The following is a 14,694-nucleotide window of genomic DNA, read 5'->3' on the forward strand; positions in this document are numbered from 1 at the left end:
CAAGTTGTGGGCATGCTATGGTGACACTGGAAGCGTTGCAATACTTGTGGTTCACCATCCCCCCCACCACCCGCACCACGCACAATCCTCGGACTGTGTGGATTGTTGATGTGATGCACCATCAATACCTCTCGGAGACTGGAAGTGAACGATAGGCTTTTATTAACAGCGAAAAAGGGAGCACGACAATGTTGAAGACTGAGGAAGGAGCAGTGCCCCCAATCGCCTTTATCCAGGGGTCTGTGGGAGGAGCCACAAGAGCAGTCAGCAGGGGGGGCATGTCCAGACAGGTATACATAGTTTACCACATTCACCCCTCCTTTGTTTTAAAAGAGAGTCTCCACAGGGCAAAGTTTCTGACAAGTATATTTACAGGTCAAGACTATCAGGCGGTCAAGTCTGTCGCTGCGATCTACGTAGCACCGGTGGTGATTGCACCGGTGACGATGGTTGTGCTGGCTCTGGCCTGACTTGAGGTGCCAGCCCGTTAGGCATCAGTAACCCCTCGTGCATGTGTGGCGCCCGGTATGGGAGTGTTGTGAGGAGTCTGTGTAGGGCTTGGTGTGCGCGGTGTCTCGTGGGTATACACCTCAGTGGGTACGGGGTTCATAGTCACCGTGGAGTGTTCGGGGTAGGGGTCTGGTGCTCCTGCGGGCGCCAGGTCACGGACGGAGACCGTGTCCTCCCGCCCATCAGGTAAGACCACGTAGGCATACTGGGGGTTCGCATGAAGTAGGTGAACCCTCTCGACCATCGGGGAGTATTTATTGCTCCTCGCATGTTTCCGGAGCAGCACTGGCCCTGGGGACGTCAACCAAGCTGGTAGGGTGGTCCCAGTGGCCGACTTCCTGGGAAAAGAAAAGAGTCCCTCATGAGGGGTGGCATTGGTGGACGTGCATAACAGGGAGCGGATGGAGTGGAGTGCCTCGGGGAGGACCTCCTGCCAGCGAGAGACCGGCAGTCCCTTTGACCTAAGGGCTAAGAGTGTGGCCTTCCACACCGTGGCATTCTCCCTCTCCACCTGTCCATTTCCCCGGGGATTATAGCTCGTGGTCCTACTAGTAGCAATACCCCTAGCCAGCAGGTATTGGCGCAGCTCGTCACTCATAAACGAGGACCCTCTGTCACTGTGAACACAGCAGGGATATCCGAACAGAGTGAAGAGCTGGTGCAGGGCCTTTATGACGGACGGGGCAGTGGTATCAGGGCAGGGGATGACAAAGGGAAACCGTGAGTACTCGTCGATTACGTTAAGAAAGTACACATTGTGGTCGGTGGAGGTAAGGGGGCCCTTAAAGTCAACACTCAGTTGCTCAAAGGGGCGGGTGGCCTTGATAAGTTGCGCCTTTTCAGGACGGTAGAAATGCGGTTTGCACTCAGCACAGACTTGGCAGTCCCTGGTCATAGTCCTGATTTCTTCAAGGGAGTAAGGCAGGTTCCGGGCTTTCACAAAATGGTAAAATCGGGTGACCCCCGGGTGACAAAGATCTGCATAGAGGGCGTATAGTCGGTCGATCTGCGCGCTGGCACACGCTCCCCGTGATAGGGCATCAGGGGGCTCATTGAACCTTCCAGGCCAGTACAGGATGTCATAGTTATAGGTGGAGAGTTCGATTCTCCACCTCAAAATTTTATCATTTTTGATTTTGCCCCGCTGTTGGTTGCTAAACATTAACACAACTGAGCGCTGGTCGGTCAGCAAGGTGAACTTTTTGCTGGCGAGATAGTGCCTCCAGTGTCTAATAGCTTCCACTATGGCCTGGGCTTCTTTCTCCACCGCGGAGTGCCAAATTTCAGGGCCTGGAAGGGTACGAGAGAAGAATGCTACCGGCCTTCCTGCCTGATTGAGGGTAACAGCCAGCGCAAAGTCGGAGGCGTCACTCTCTACTTGGAAGGGAATGGTCTCGTCCACTGCATGCATCGTTGCTTTGGTAATGTCCCCCTTAATGCGGCTGAAGGCTGCGCAGGTCTTGGCTGAGAGGGGAAATGTGGTGGACTTGACCAGGGGGCGGGCCTTGTCTGCGTAGTGAGGGACCCATTGGGTGTAATAGGAAAAGAAGCCCAGGCACCGTTTGAGGGCTCTGAGGGTGGTGGGAAGAGGGAGTTCTAACAGGGGGCGTATACTGTCGGGGTCAGGGCCAATGACTCCGTTCTCCACGACATACCCAAGGATAGCAAGTCGGGTGGTTCCGAACACACACTTGTCCCTGTTATAGGTAAGGTTAAAAGCTTTTGGCCGCTTGGAAAAATTGTTGGAGGTTGGTGTCGTGATCCTGCCGGTCATGACCACAGATGGTGATCCAGATATGAGAACGTGGCCTTCAGTTGGCACTGGTCCACCATCTGGTCTATTTCCCTCTGGAAGACAGACACCATTCGTGACACCGAAGGGGACGTGCAGGAAGTGATAAAGCCTGCCACCTACCTCGAAAGCAGTGTAGGGATGGTCCTCTGGGCAGATGGGGAGCTGATGGTAAGCAGATTTTAGGTCTGTGGTCGAGTACACCTTGTACTGAGCTATCTGATTGACCATATCCGCGATGCAGGGTTGGAATATGCGTCAAGCTGCGTGAACCTATTGATGGTCTGGCTATAGTCCACGACCATCCTATTTTTCTCCCCGTTCCAAACAACGACCACCTGGGCCCTCCAAGGACTTAGATAGATAGATAGATAGATAGATACTTTATTCATCCCCATGGGGAAATTCAACATTTTTTCCAATGTCCCATACACTTATTGTAGCAAAACTAATTACATACAATACTTAACTCAGTAAAAATATGATATGCATCTAAACTCACCCTCTCAAAAAGCATTAATAAATAGCTTTTAAAAAGTTCTTAAGTAGTTTACTTAAATACATTGAGTCCTAACCCCGGCACTTTAACATATCTTACTCCTGGCGGTTGTGCTTGGCTCAATGATCCCCTCCCTGAGCAGCCGCTGCACCTCCGACTTAATGAAGGCCCTGTCCCCCACGCTGTACCTCCTGCTTTTAGTTGCCACAGGTTTACAGTCGGGGGTCAGGTTGGTGAACAGCGGTGGGGGAGGGATCTTGAGGGTGGAGAGGCTGCAAGTGGTGTCCGTAGTGCGGCTGTTGGCATGGTGTTGTGTGTGATGTGCGGGTCGGTGTGTGTGTGTGGTCAGCAGCGGGGTATGTGATGAAGTCCTACAGTACTGGGGATTTCTGACAGTGATTGGTGGGAGGGGCCCGTCATACTCCATTGTCACACTTTTCAGGTGGCTCTGGAAGTCGAGCCCCAATAGCACAGGGGCACACAGTTAAGGCATGACCAGTAAGATCAAGTCCTGATATTCTGTGCCTTGCACCACCAATGTCGCTACACAACCCCGCTGGATGTCTGTGGAATGCGACCCAGAAGCCATGGTGACCCTCTGGCTTACTGGCTGTGTCACAGGTCCTCAGCGTTGCACCGTGTCCGGGTTAATAAAACTCTCAGTGCTGCCCGTGTCAAACAGGCAGCTAGTCCTGTGCCCTCCACCAGGATGTCCGTCATTGACCTTGCGAGCTGGTGTGGAGCGCTTTGGTCGAGGGTCACGGAGGCCAGAGTTGAATCGCTGTCTTGGTGCCCAGTAAGCACCCGTGGGTCGGAGGCGATGCGAGGTGGCGGCAACCAAGATGGCTGCCCCCATGCCTCACACGCGGCGGGCAGGCAAGATGGCGGCGACCAAGATGGCGACCCTCATGCCTCACACGCAGCGGCGGGCAGGCAAGATGGCCACCCCCATGCCTTATGCCTTGCACGCGGCGCTGCTCGACCCCGCTCGCGGTTTGGACTTACAGGCCTTGGCAAAGTGGCCCTTCTTTCCGCAGCTGGAGCAGGTAGCATCTCGTGCTGGGCAGCGTTTTCGGGGGTGCTCCTCAAATCCGCAGAAGTAACACTTCGCCGACTCATGAGTGGCAGCAGCCGTGGTTGATTCGCAGGCGGGTTGCGGGGTCTGCGGTGTCCACGAGGCCGGCGGGAGATCGCGCGCCTGGAGAGCGTCAGAGTTGTGCAGAGCAGCCTCCAGCGTGTCGGCCAGCTCAATCGCTGAACGTAAGGTAAGATCGGCGTGTTCCAGCAGCCGCTGGCGCACGTACACTGACCTGATCCCTGTGACGAAGGTGTCTTGTACCAGGAGCTCCGCATGCTGTTCTGCCGTCAGTCCCCTGCAGTCGCAGGCCCGCACGTGTGTCTGTAGGGCCTGGACAAACTCAGCGCTCGACTCCCCTGCCCGCTGCTGCCGTGTCGCTAAGCGATGTCTTGCATAGACGGTGTTCACCAGCCGCAGGTATTGTCTTTTGAGGGCGTCCACCGCATCCTGGTAGCTCAGCTGGTCCCTGATCATCGAGTAGACCCGTGGACTGACCCTAGAGAAGAGAACTCTGTGCATGATAGCAGGCTCGGTCACTCGAATCTCCTCCAGGTACGATTCGAAGCATGCTAGCCAGAGTTTGAAAGCGTTGCTGGCTTCCTGGGATTGAGGGTCGATATCCAATTTGACGGGTCATAAAATCCACTCCATGTTTTAAAATCACTGTTAATAAAATTGATGCACCATCTATAACTCTAGGAGACTGGAAGTGAACGATAGGCTTTTATTAACAGCGAAAAAGGGAGCACGACCATGTTGAAGACTGAGGGAGGAGCAGTGTCCCAATCGCCTTTATACAGGGGTCTGTGGGACAGGAGCAGTCAGCAAGGGCATGTCCAGACAGGTATACATAGTTTACCACATGATGCTGTTACAAATGTGCCACAACTCTGAGGGGCCGAAGGGTACAAAGTAGCCCCCTCCTTTTTGAGAATCGCAAGATCGCTATTAATTCGGGTCTGGGACCCAGGAAATGAGAGAGAGACGTCCAGAATACACAGGTTTTGGAATGTGTCCTGGCCTCAGCAAGGCGGAACCATTGATAACGACTATTGTCTCTTGGAGACGGAATTGTGTATTGAGTACTGTACTATTCCTTGAAGCCCTCAGGGAGTGACCCGAGTGGGCTGGTTGAGGGATTGCATCATCCCAACCTGATTGACATCTGAGACCCCGTGAGTAAGGATAAAAGAGGGTCTGGGGAACAACCCCTTCAGATGCACCAGGAGAAACGCTAGAAATCCCGTGACAGCGTTTAATAGCAACAGCCGGTGGGGCTTGCGTGCGTCCTTTTCCCTTGCCTGGGGAATTGGCGGGATCGCTACGGAAGAACGGCTTAGCTAAAGAAGAGGCCACACCAACGAAACACCAAGGATCGAAATCATAAAAAGGAAAAGCTGGCAAGTTTCTAAAATCTCTCTCTTGACTCCAACCAAAGGCTGCAGCCTGAATGAACTGAGTGACTTTTATCTTTCCATCGGACAATACATTATCCCCTAGACAACGATAGAGCTATTTCTTATTGATTATTATTATACCCGCACGTTTAGATTTAGTATTGACGATGTATAGTATCTGTATGTTTGCATTGATATTATTTTTGTGTATTTTTACCAATAAATGCTGTTAAAAATAGTACCATCAGACTTCAATGGACCTCTCTATCTTTGCTGGTAAGTGACCCAGTTACGGGGTTCGTAACAACTTGGGGATCTCGTCTCGAGATTTGATACCAAATTGGAGGGCCAGTGAATTGGGCTTGTAAGTCCAAACTTGGATCTGGTTACGCGGGTAGCCAGACGGGAAACCAGCAAAGATGGACGTGGATGAATTTAGAGAAAACCCGACTCTGGAGGCGCTAGAGGCGGCCACAAAGTCGGAATTGATAAATATTGCGAAAGGACTAAACCTCACAGAGGTGAGGTTGTCAATGAAAAAGCGGGAGGTGCGGAGGGCCATAACTCAGTATTATATTGTGAAGAATGTGTTTTCTGCTGAGGTATTGGAAAATATCCCTGAAAAGGCACCAGCTAGTGGGACGGCTCAGTTAGAGTTGGAGAAATTAAGGTAGGAACATGAAATTAAGTTAAAACAGCTGGAAGCAGCTGAAAAGGAAAAGGAAAGAGCCGAAAAGGAAAAAGAGCAGGACAGAGCTGAGAAACAAAGGGAGCATGAGCTCCAGCTAAAGGAGTTAGAGGTGAAGAGAGAGCAGGAAAGAGCTGAGAAACAAAGGCAGCATGAAATTCAGTTAAAACAGCTGGAAGCAGCTGAAAAAGAGAGGGAGAGAGCTGAGAAAGAAAAGGAAAGGGCCAAGAAGGAGAGGAAGGCAGAGAAACAGAGGCAACATGACTTGGATATGGAGAAGTTAAGGCAAGAGCGAAGAGCTCAAGGGTCAGACCGAGAGGAGCAGTTTAATGTTAGTCGGGAGTTTAGGTTAGTACCTCCGTTCGAGGACACAGATGTTGATAGTTATTTCTTGCATTTTGAAAAGGTGGCAGTGAATCAGAAGTGGCCCCAAAGAGCAGTGGGTGGCGTTGTTACAAAGTGTGTTAAAAGGGAAGGCACAACGGGCATATGCGGCGTCGTCCATGGAGGAGGAAGAGTCGGAGAATTATGAGAAAGTAAAGGAGGCCATTCTTCAGACCTATGAATTGGTACCTGAGGCCTATAGACAAAAGTTCAGAAATTTAAAGAAAGGGTGGAATCAGACGTATACCGAGTTTGCCTATGAGAAGGGTGTGCTCTTGGATCGCTGGTGTGCAGCAGAAATAGTGGACAAAGATTTTTGGCGTCTCAGGGAGTTAATTCTGATTGAGGAATTTAAAGGTTGTGTTTCGGAAGATATCCGGATGTATCTGAATGTGAAGCCGAATAAGTCCATCTCCGAATTTGCTAGGTTCGCAGATGAATATGCCCTAACCCACAAGACAAAGTTTTCCTCGAATAAAAGTTACCAGAGAGACTGTGGGAACGGTAGAGAAAGCCCGCCGGCTGAGGCAGAGGTCCCGCCGGGAGCTAGCGGTAAGATTGAGGAGGAGAGGCAAGACGGCAGGAGAAGTCCTGGCTTGACCTGTTTTAATTGTGGAAAGGGGGGACATATTGCATCTAGGTGCCTTGCTCTGAGGAAGGAGACAGGAAAATGGAAAGCAGCAGTCCCTATAGGATGTGCTGTGGTAATCAGTAAATCGACGAGAGAGCCCCAGGTAGACAGAGTATGAGAAGGGTCTGAGAAATGTATTTCAAAAGGAACCATGTCTATGAGAGAGGGAGACACACCAGTTCCAGTGCGGATCTGGAGAGACACGGGAGCTGAACTGTCATTGATTAGCAGTAAGGTACTGGATTTTGGGCGCAAGATGGGAATGGTAGCTTTGAGAGGAATAGGAAAAGGGACAGAAGTGGTGCCCTTGCATAGGATCATTATAAATTGTGATCTGGTATCTGGACCAGTTGAAATAGCGGTGCGATCAGAATTCCCGAGAACTGACGTGGACGTCCTTCTTGGTAATGATTTAGCCAGTGGTAAGGTTTAGTCAGCAATGAAGCTGACGAGCCAGCCTGTGAGTGTTGAGGTCCCGCCCCTAGATTCCAAGATCTATCCCGCATGCGCGATCACTCGCAGCATGTCGAGAAAGGCAGCTGAGAAAGAGACCAGTTTAAATCTGGCCAGTATCGATTTGGCCGAGACGTTTTTACCGACCCTGTACCAAGAGGGTTTAGAGGGTGGTAAAACGGAGAGTAGTGAAGTGAAAGAGAGTAAGGGAGAGGAGGTAGTCCCTTAGCGAGGAGAAAATTTATAGAGGCACGAAGTAAAGATGAGAAACAGATAAGGCTGTTAAAAGGTCCAGGATTGGACACGGATGATCTGTCTGGTTTGGCAGAACTGTTTGAAGAAGCTGAAAATTCTAAAGATGTTCCCGATAATGAAATGAGGGCAGTCCTAGATGAAAAGGATGCCATTACCTTGAAGAAGTCTGCTGGGTTGGCAGATGAGGTTGTTTCAGCCCGCGGGGTTGAGTTTACTCCGGAAGGGAGTTGCCCAGAGAGTAGCTGGGAGGATCAGGGGAATTTAGAATTTGAAAAGGGTACGGGTATTGAAAGCCTGGAAGAGGCAGATGTCCCGTTTGAGTGTGTCCAAGATGTGGATGCACGTGGTACTGAACCTAGTAATGGAGCTCAGAAAAAGACTGAGGTATTTGATTCAGTTGAAAAGGAATGCAGTCCTTGTGGGTCAGATGGACTTGGTTCAGTGAAGAAAGGGTTAACCGTGGTAATAGTGGGAAGTGAGAATTCCCAGTTGTTTGTGCTCGAAGGTGTGTTAAAAGTTAGTGAGGTGATAAAAGGTGGTGAGGTGAATATTATTATTGAAGGAAAAGGGAAAAGTGTAGTTCCTAAATTGAATGAAGAAATTTTAAAGTCTGGATTGATGTCAGAAGCAGCAACCAGGCTACAGAGACAATGGCTTGGTAACACATTGCCTGCGAATCAATTACAGGTTGAGTTGGAATGTAAAGGTGCCCCTCACACTATTGTTATTCAAGAGTGTGGTGTGAAAAAGCAGAATTCAAAATGCTGTTTGAACAAAGAGGGATCGCTTGCAGATCTTAAATTGAGAACTAATAGCGTTAAGGGCCCTGAAGAGAAAACTAGCAACTTGCTTAAACTTAAAGAATTGTGTGGAAATTCGGAAAATGGTCTAATTTTGGAACACATTGTTGATAAAATAACTCCTATGAAAGAAGCTCACCACGTGGGGGTTAACTGGAAAAGGGGCGAGGGTTGATGGGATGCCATTTTAACTAACAGGATCCGGGTTTAAGGGATTTCGACAAAGCGTGTGAATAATAAAGACAACCCCCATGGAAGATTGACTGTTAAGTTTGAAAGTAACATAAAGATTAGTATTTGCATGAACTTTTGTAGTATACACGTAAGCTAAGATCACAACTCTAGTTTTTGTTTGCTGAAGAAAAGGAATAAAAATAGGTGGTTATCAAATTGGAGTCTGATGCTACAAGACTTTAGTAAGGTACAAGATGTTGATATTAAAGGAAGTGACAATGTAATCGTTAACTGTTTAGATGCTGAATTGAATGTATAACTGTATTACTCTGTAGTGAAAAAAAACTCTTTTGTATTGTGTTAGATTCTAAAATCCTGTAAGACTGTATTAATCCATTTTTACCGATGGTAAAAAGGCTTTGAAGGAAGGGAGTGTTACGAATGTGCCACAACTCTGAGGGGCCGAAGGGTACAAAGTAGCCCCCTCCTTTTTGAGAATCGCAAGATCGCTATTAATTCAGGTCTGGGACCCAGGAAATGAGAGAGAGACGTCCAGAATACACAGGTTTTGGAATGTGTCCTGGCCTCAGCAAGGCGGAACTATTGATAACGACTATTGTCTCTTGGAGACGGAATTGTGTATTGAGTACTGTACTATTTCTTGAACCCCTCAGGGGGTGACCCGAGTGGGCTGGTTGAGGGATTGCATCATCCCAACCTGATTGACATCTGAGACCCCGTGAGTAAGGATAAAAGAGGGTCTGGGGAACAACCCCTTCAGATGCACCAGGAGAAACGCTAGAAATCCCGTGACAGCGTTTAATAGCAACAGCCGGTGGGGCTTGCGTGCGTCCTTTTCCCTTGCCTGGGGAATTGGCGGGATCGCTACAGAAGAACGGCTTAGCTAAAGAAGAGGCCACACCAATGAAACACCAAGGATCGAAATCATAAAAAGGAAAAGCTGGCAAGTTTCTAAAATCTCTCTCTTGACTCCAACCAAAGGTTGCAGCCTGAATGAACTGAGTGACTTTTATCTTTCCATCGGACAATACATTATCCCCTAGACAACGATAGAGCTATTTCTTATTGATTATTATTATACCTGCACGTTTAGATTTAGTATTGACGACGTATAGTATCTGTATGTTTGCATTTATATTATTTTTGTGTATTTTTACCAATAAATGCTGTTAAAAATAGTACCATCAGACTTCAACGGACCTCTCTATCTTTGCTGGTAAGTGACCCAGTTACGGGGTTTGTAACAATGCAAATCAACTCATTTCACTGCATGTTTTGATGTGACAAATAAAACAAATTGTATAAATCTTGTCTTTTAGAAAACGAAAGCTTCTCTTTCATACATTGCATCAGGTTCTTAATCTTTGGTCGTTTGATTTTCTGACCTCCTGTCTGAGGTGAGTTATTGGAGGATGGTATTGTGGGAATTGTCCTTGCCAGCAAAATGTTCAAGTTCTTCCAGTTTAGACAAAAGAGAAATTCATCTGAAATGCAAACAGGCCCTCAGCCTCAGCCCACCACCTAATTCTTCCTCATAGTTCAATCTTTATGTTTATATTTTATCCTCCATCTCCTTTGCAGCAAAGGACAGCTCAAGTCAAGTCTGCTATCTTGTCGTGTGCACAAGAACGGTAGGGTGCAGGTACAGTTAGACAACACACAGAACATGAATTACATATAAATTGTACAAGACGGTAAAAGAGAGAGACAGAAAGAACTGTGCAGGAACAAGGTCTAAGTGCAAAAACTACTGAATTGGAGACAGGTCCATTTCAGTGTAAAAGGTGGTCTGTGGCCTTCCATCGCTGAGGTAGGATTAGGAAGGTGAAGGTCGGTTCCAGAACCCAACGACTATCAGAAAGTTGCTGTTCTTGAACCTGGAGACATGAGACTTTAGGCTTTTGTACCTCCTGCCTGATGTTAGCCGTGAGATGAGAGCATGACCTAGATGGTGGGGTCTTTGATGATTGAGACTATCTTCTTGAGGAAGAGCTTCCTGTAGGTGCCATCAATGGTGGAACAAGCCACCAGCAGAAGTAGTGATGCAGGTTCATTTGCAACACTTAAGAGAAATTTGGATAAGTACATGGATGGGAGGGCTGTGGTCTTTGAGCAGGTCAATGGGACCAAGCAGAGTGACTGTTCAGCACAGACTAGATGGGCTGAAGGATCTGATTCAGTGCTGTAGTGCTGTATGACTCTATGACAATGGTTGTACACTTGCTTTCCACACTAGCTGCCCACATGTTGTCCACACGAGTTGTGCACGTCATCTACTCTGGTTGTGCATGTGTTGTCCACGCTTGTGATTACAAAAGTTCACAAAATGGAAATACATTAGGAATGATTTAACTGGAACAAGACTTGAAATCTAAACAATGCTTTGGGAGAGGCTGCAGTTCCCTCATCTGCCCATGATGGAGTGGGGAGAACCTTCAAGGTATGTCAAGTGTTTGAGAGTTGAATACCGATGACCCTGCCACGTTACATTGAAAGGTTAATAAATTTGTCCTTTTCATTCTCCTGACCTCAATGATCATCAATGAAACTGATTGATGTTCATTGGAGCAAATGCTAATCAGTTTTATTGATCATCATTGGCTGCTACACTTGGCACTTTACAACAGAAGCTACATTCTGCATTCCAACGAGGAGTAGGATGAAGACCATGAGCTATCAATACAAGTTCTCTCAATTGCACGGGATAAAGAGAGTTAATATGACTAACACGGGACTTTTGAAAACTGGTGTTGCAACCACAGATAAGGGCATGATGGTCACATTAACAGATTGTGTCATTGTTTAGTACAGAGAATGATGCAAGCACTCCAGATATTCTGAGAAAAATGGCACTAATAAATACTGTACAATTGTAGAACTTAATAATATAGTGTAACTAATTCCCATTCCAAGATCTTTGAGAAAGCAACTTTGGACTTCTGGTTATGGTCGCGTTATTTGTGTGCATGTGTAACCACGCCCACCAGCAGAGATGCCCACGTGCACACCGTCCTGCGCTGACAGAGCTGCCCACCAGCAGAGATGCCCACGTGCACACCGTCCTGCGCTGACAGAGCTGTCCACCAGCAGAGATGCCCACGTGCACACCGTCCTGCGCTGACAGAGCTGATAGTTGTCGGCCAGATACTGAGAGGACAGTTTCCAAGTTACAATGTTCCTGAGAGGGGAGATGCAATTGTCAGACAGTTCCTCCACTTAGGTAGCATGTTCTCCACACCACCAGCCACTCACTGGTGTAAAATTCATTCTGAATGGGCTTGCTTCTTTTTCTCTCTTTTCTCTTTTTTCTTTCTTTCTCTCTCTCACTCTCTCTCTGATATAGCAAATATTTTTATAAAAATACTTTTTGGGAGTAGTCACTCCATTCCCCCCAGGAAACCAATCACTTCAGGACTTGTATGTGTCCAGGACCAAGACGTGGGCAATATCATTCTAGTTACCCACCCCCTTCTACCCCCCTCTATCTATTACCCCCATCACTGCACTGTAAACACTTTAAACCACTTTTTATAATGCATTTGTTAATACATGCTGATCTTTCACATTTTTAATCCATATCTACACTTCTAATTTTATTTTTACGTAACTCTTTATTCTGTTGACTGTTGTCATTTTTTTTCATATCACATCAATACACCACTGCAAATTCCTAATACGTGTAAATGTCTATGGCAAATAAAGTTGACCCTTAATCCTTGATAGTGTAATTGGTCCGATTAGAATTGATCGATTTTTGGGACAGGACGTACCTAGGCAACTTCCCACGTTGTAGTACTTGAATAACTCAGCCCAGGTCTTCAGTGCCACTGGCCGAGATGGTGTTGCAGTCTCCTAAATCCAGTGCCCCAGGTTCAATCCTGAGTTTGCACGTTCTCCCTGTGACACCGGGAAGAAATAATGGCGCTGGAGAGGGGCAGCTTTTTGTGTGCAGCTCCCAAGGGATTCAAGATTCGTGTTTATTTATTAAAACACGCAGTGAAGTGCGCTGTTTGTGTTTACAACCAACACAACCTCGGGGGATGCCTGTAAGTGTCGCCATGGATTCTGGCACTAACACAGCACACCCACAAAGCTCAGCAGAACAAGTCAGATCACAACAAGCAAAAAACAACCCCCTTCTCCCCCACCCATGGAATACACAGTCCACTTACCCCAAGACAGACTGCTAAATTAGCAAATTTCATGATGACACATGCTGGTGATAATAAACCTGATTCTGATTCTGACCGTTTGCTTCAGCCTCCAGTGTCAAGCGGACTCAGACTCGCACACTACCCCAGCAGACTTGCAGAGAGATTCACAGACCTGGGGCTCCGGCCAATGAGCCTCAATTTCTGGACTTATAATTTAACCCTCGAACCTCGATCCTCATCATCAAATCACCAAACACTCCTACCTGGAACTCCAGCTGAAATCTGCAGTCACAGAGACTGCAGTAAGATGAACTCCAGTTACTTAAGAGATCAAATGATCATCAGAACTGACAGACGCTGGTCTCCAGAGCAGCAGGGAGCAAGTACAGCAGCTGGAAGTAGAGGGAACATCTCCATTGTCTCATGAAACATTGTCACTGGGGATAGCTCCAGGTAAAACTGGTAAAAGTGCAGGACCCTAGGTTCCCCCACCCCCATCCTCCTGAATCTTTTACACGAAAATAAAATTGAAGTCCTCAGAGCAAGACCAGAGGGACCTCGAGGACTGTTGTGTACTCTGCTTCACTGAGATTCCAAACGCAGTGCTGCAGCCCAATGGGTTGGATGGCGGAATCAGGTGAAGGCGGCATTTGCTGCATGATTAACTCATTGTGGTGCACTGATGTGACAGTTCTGAGTCCTGCTGGAACATCTGGTGTCTAGTGTTATCTGTTCTATTTGCTGAAGAGGATTTCCAGCCTCATCCTGGTGGCAGCGAAGATTCCACTCCTGGCTAACGTCAAGCTGGCATGCGAAGAGCTGAGCACCATGATCAGTAGTCATAAGACACAGCACCCTTATGCCTTTTCAATCATCGCAGGACTTCAGCAAGGGCATCTTGAAGTTGCAGACTAACATTTCACCTGCAGAACCAGAGCAGCCAATACGCTCAATCGCAGTTGCACCACCATTAAGAACACATGTTGCCCCATCCCACGCCTGCACTTTGACAAGTCCAATCACCAGGGTGTACTCCTTCTCCCAGCATATAAGCAGAATCTAAAGAGCACAGCAATAATGGCGAGAACCAGGAAAGTATGGTCAAGGGGGGAGGAGGGGAGTGCTTACAGGACAGTTTTTAACCAGTGGACTGGACCACATTCAGGGATTCACCTTGGGTCTGAATGAATATGCCAAAATTATCAGCAACTTCAAGAGCACATGCCTTCAAGAACAATCCAGACATGCCCAAACCAGAAGCCATGAGATTCACAGTCTACTGAAGGCTAGATCTGTGGCATTCAAGACCGGTGATCCAGAATCCTACAAGAATTCCAAGTACAATCTACGGAAGGCCATCTTGAGAGCAAGAAGGCAATTCCATGTGAAGGTGAAGTTGGAGGCACAGTTGGATCCATGACAGCTGTGGGGGGGGGTTGCTGGCCATTACTTCCAAAAAGGCGAAACCTAGCGGCATAAATGGCAATGACACTTCACACCTAATAACCTCAATGACTTTTATGCATGCTTTGAGAAAGTAAAATGACACTACACCAAGGCAAATCCCCACAGTTTCCAGTGGCCCTGTGATCTCCTGCTCAGAGGCTGATGTCTGAACATCCTTCAAGAGGGTGAACCTTGGCAAGGCTTACCTCACAGGGCACTGAAAACCTGTGCCAACCAACTGGTTGGAGTGTTCAAAGACATTCAAGGATGAAGCCGGCTAGAGGATGGGATGGACTGGATCTGGTGCTAGTCGATGAACCAGGTTGGGTAACAGATCGCTCAGTGGGTAGGCAGCTCGGAGACAGTGATCACAGCTTGCTGACCTTTACCATAGTCTTGAACAGGGTACAGA

Source organism: Hemitrygon akajei, chromosome 7 (assembly GCF_048418815.1).
Source record: "Hemitrygon akajei chromosome 7, sHemAka1.3, whole genome shotgun sequence".
Taxonomy (NCBI): Eukaryota; Metazoa; Chordata; class Chondrichthyes; order Myliobatiformes; family Dasyatidae; genus Hemitrygon; species Hemitrygon akajei.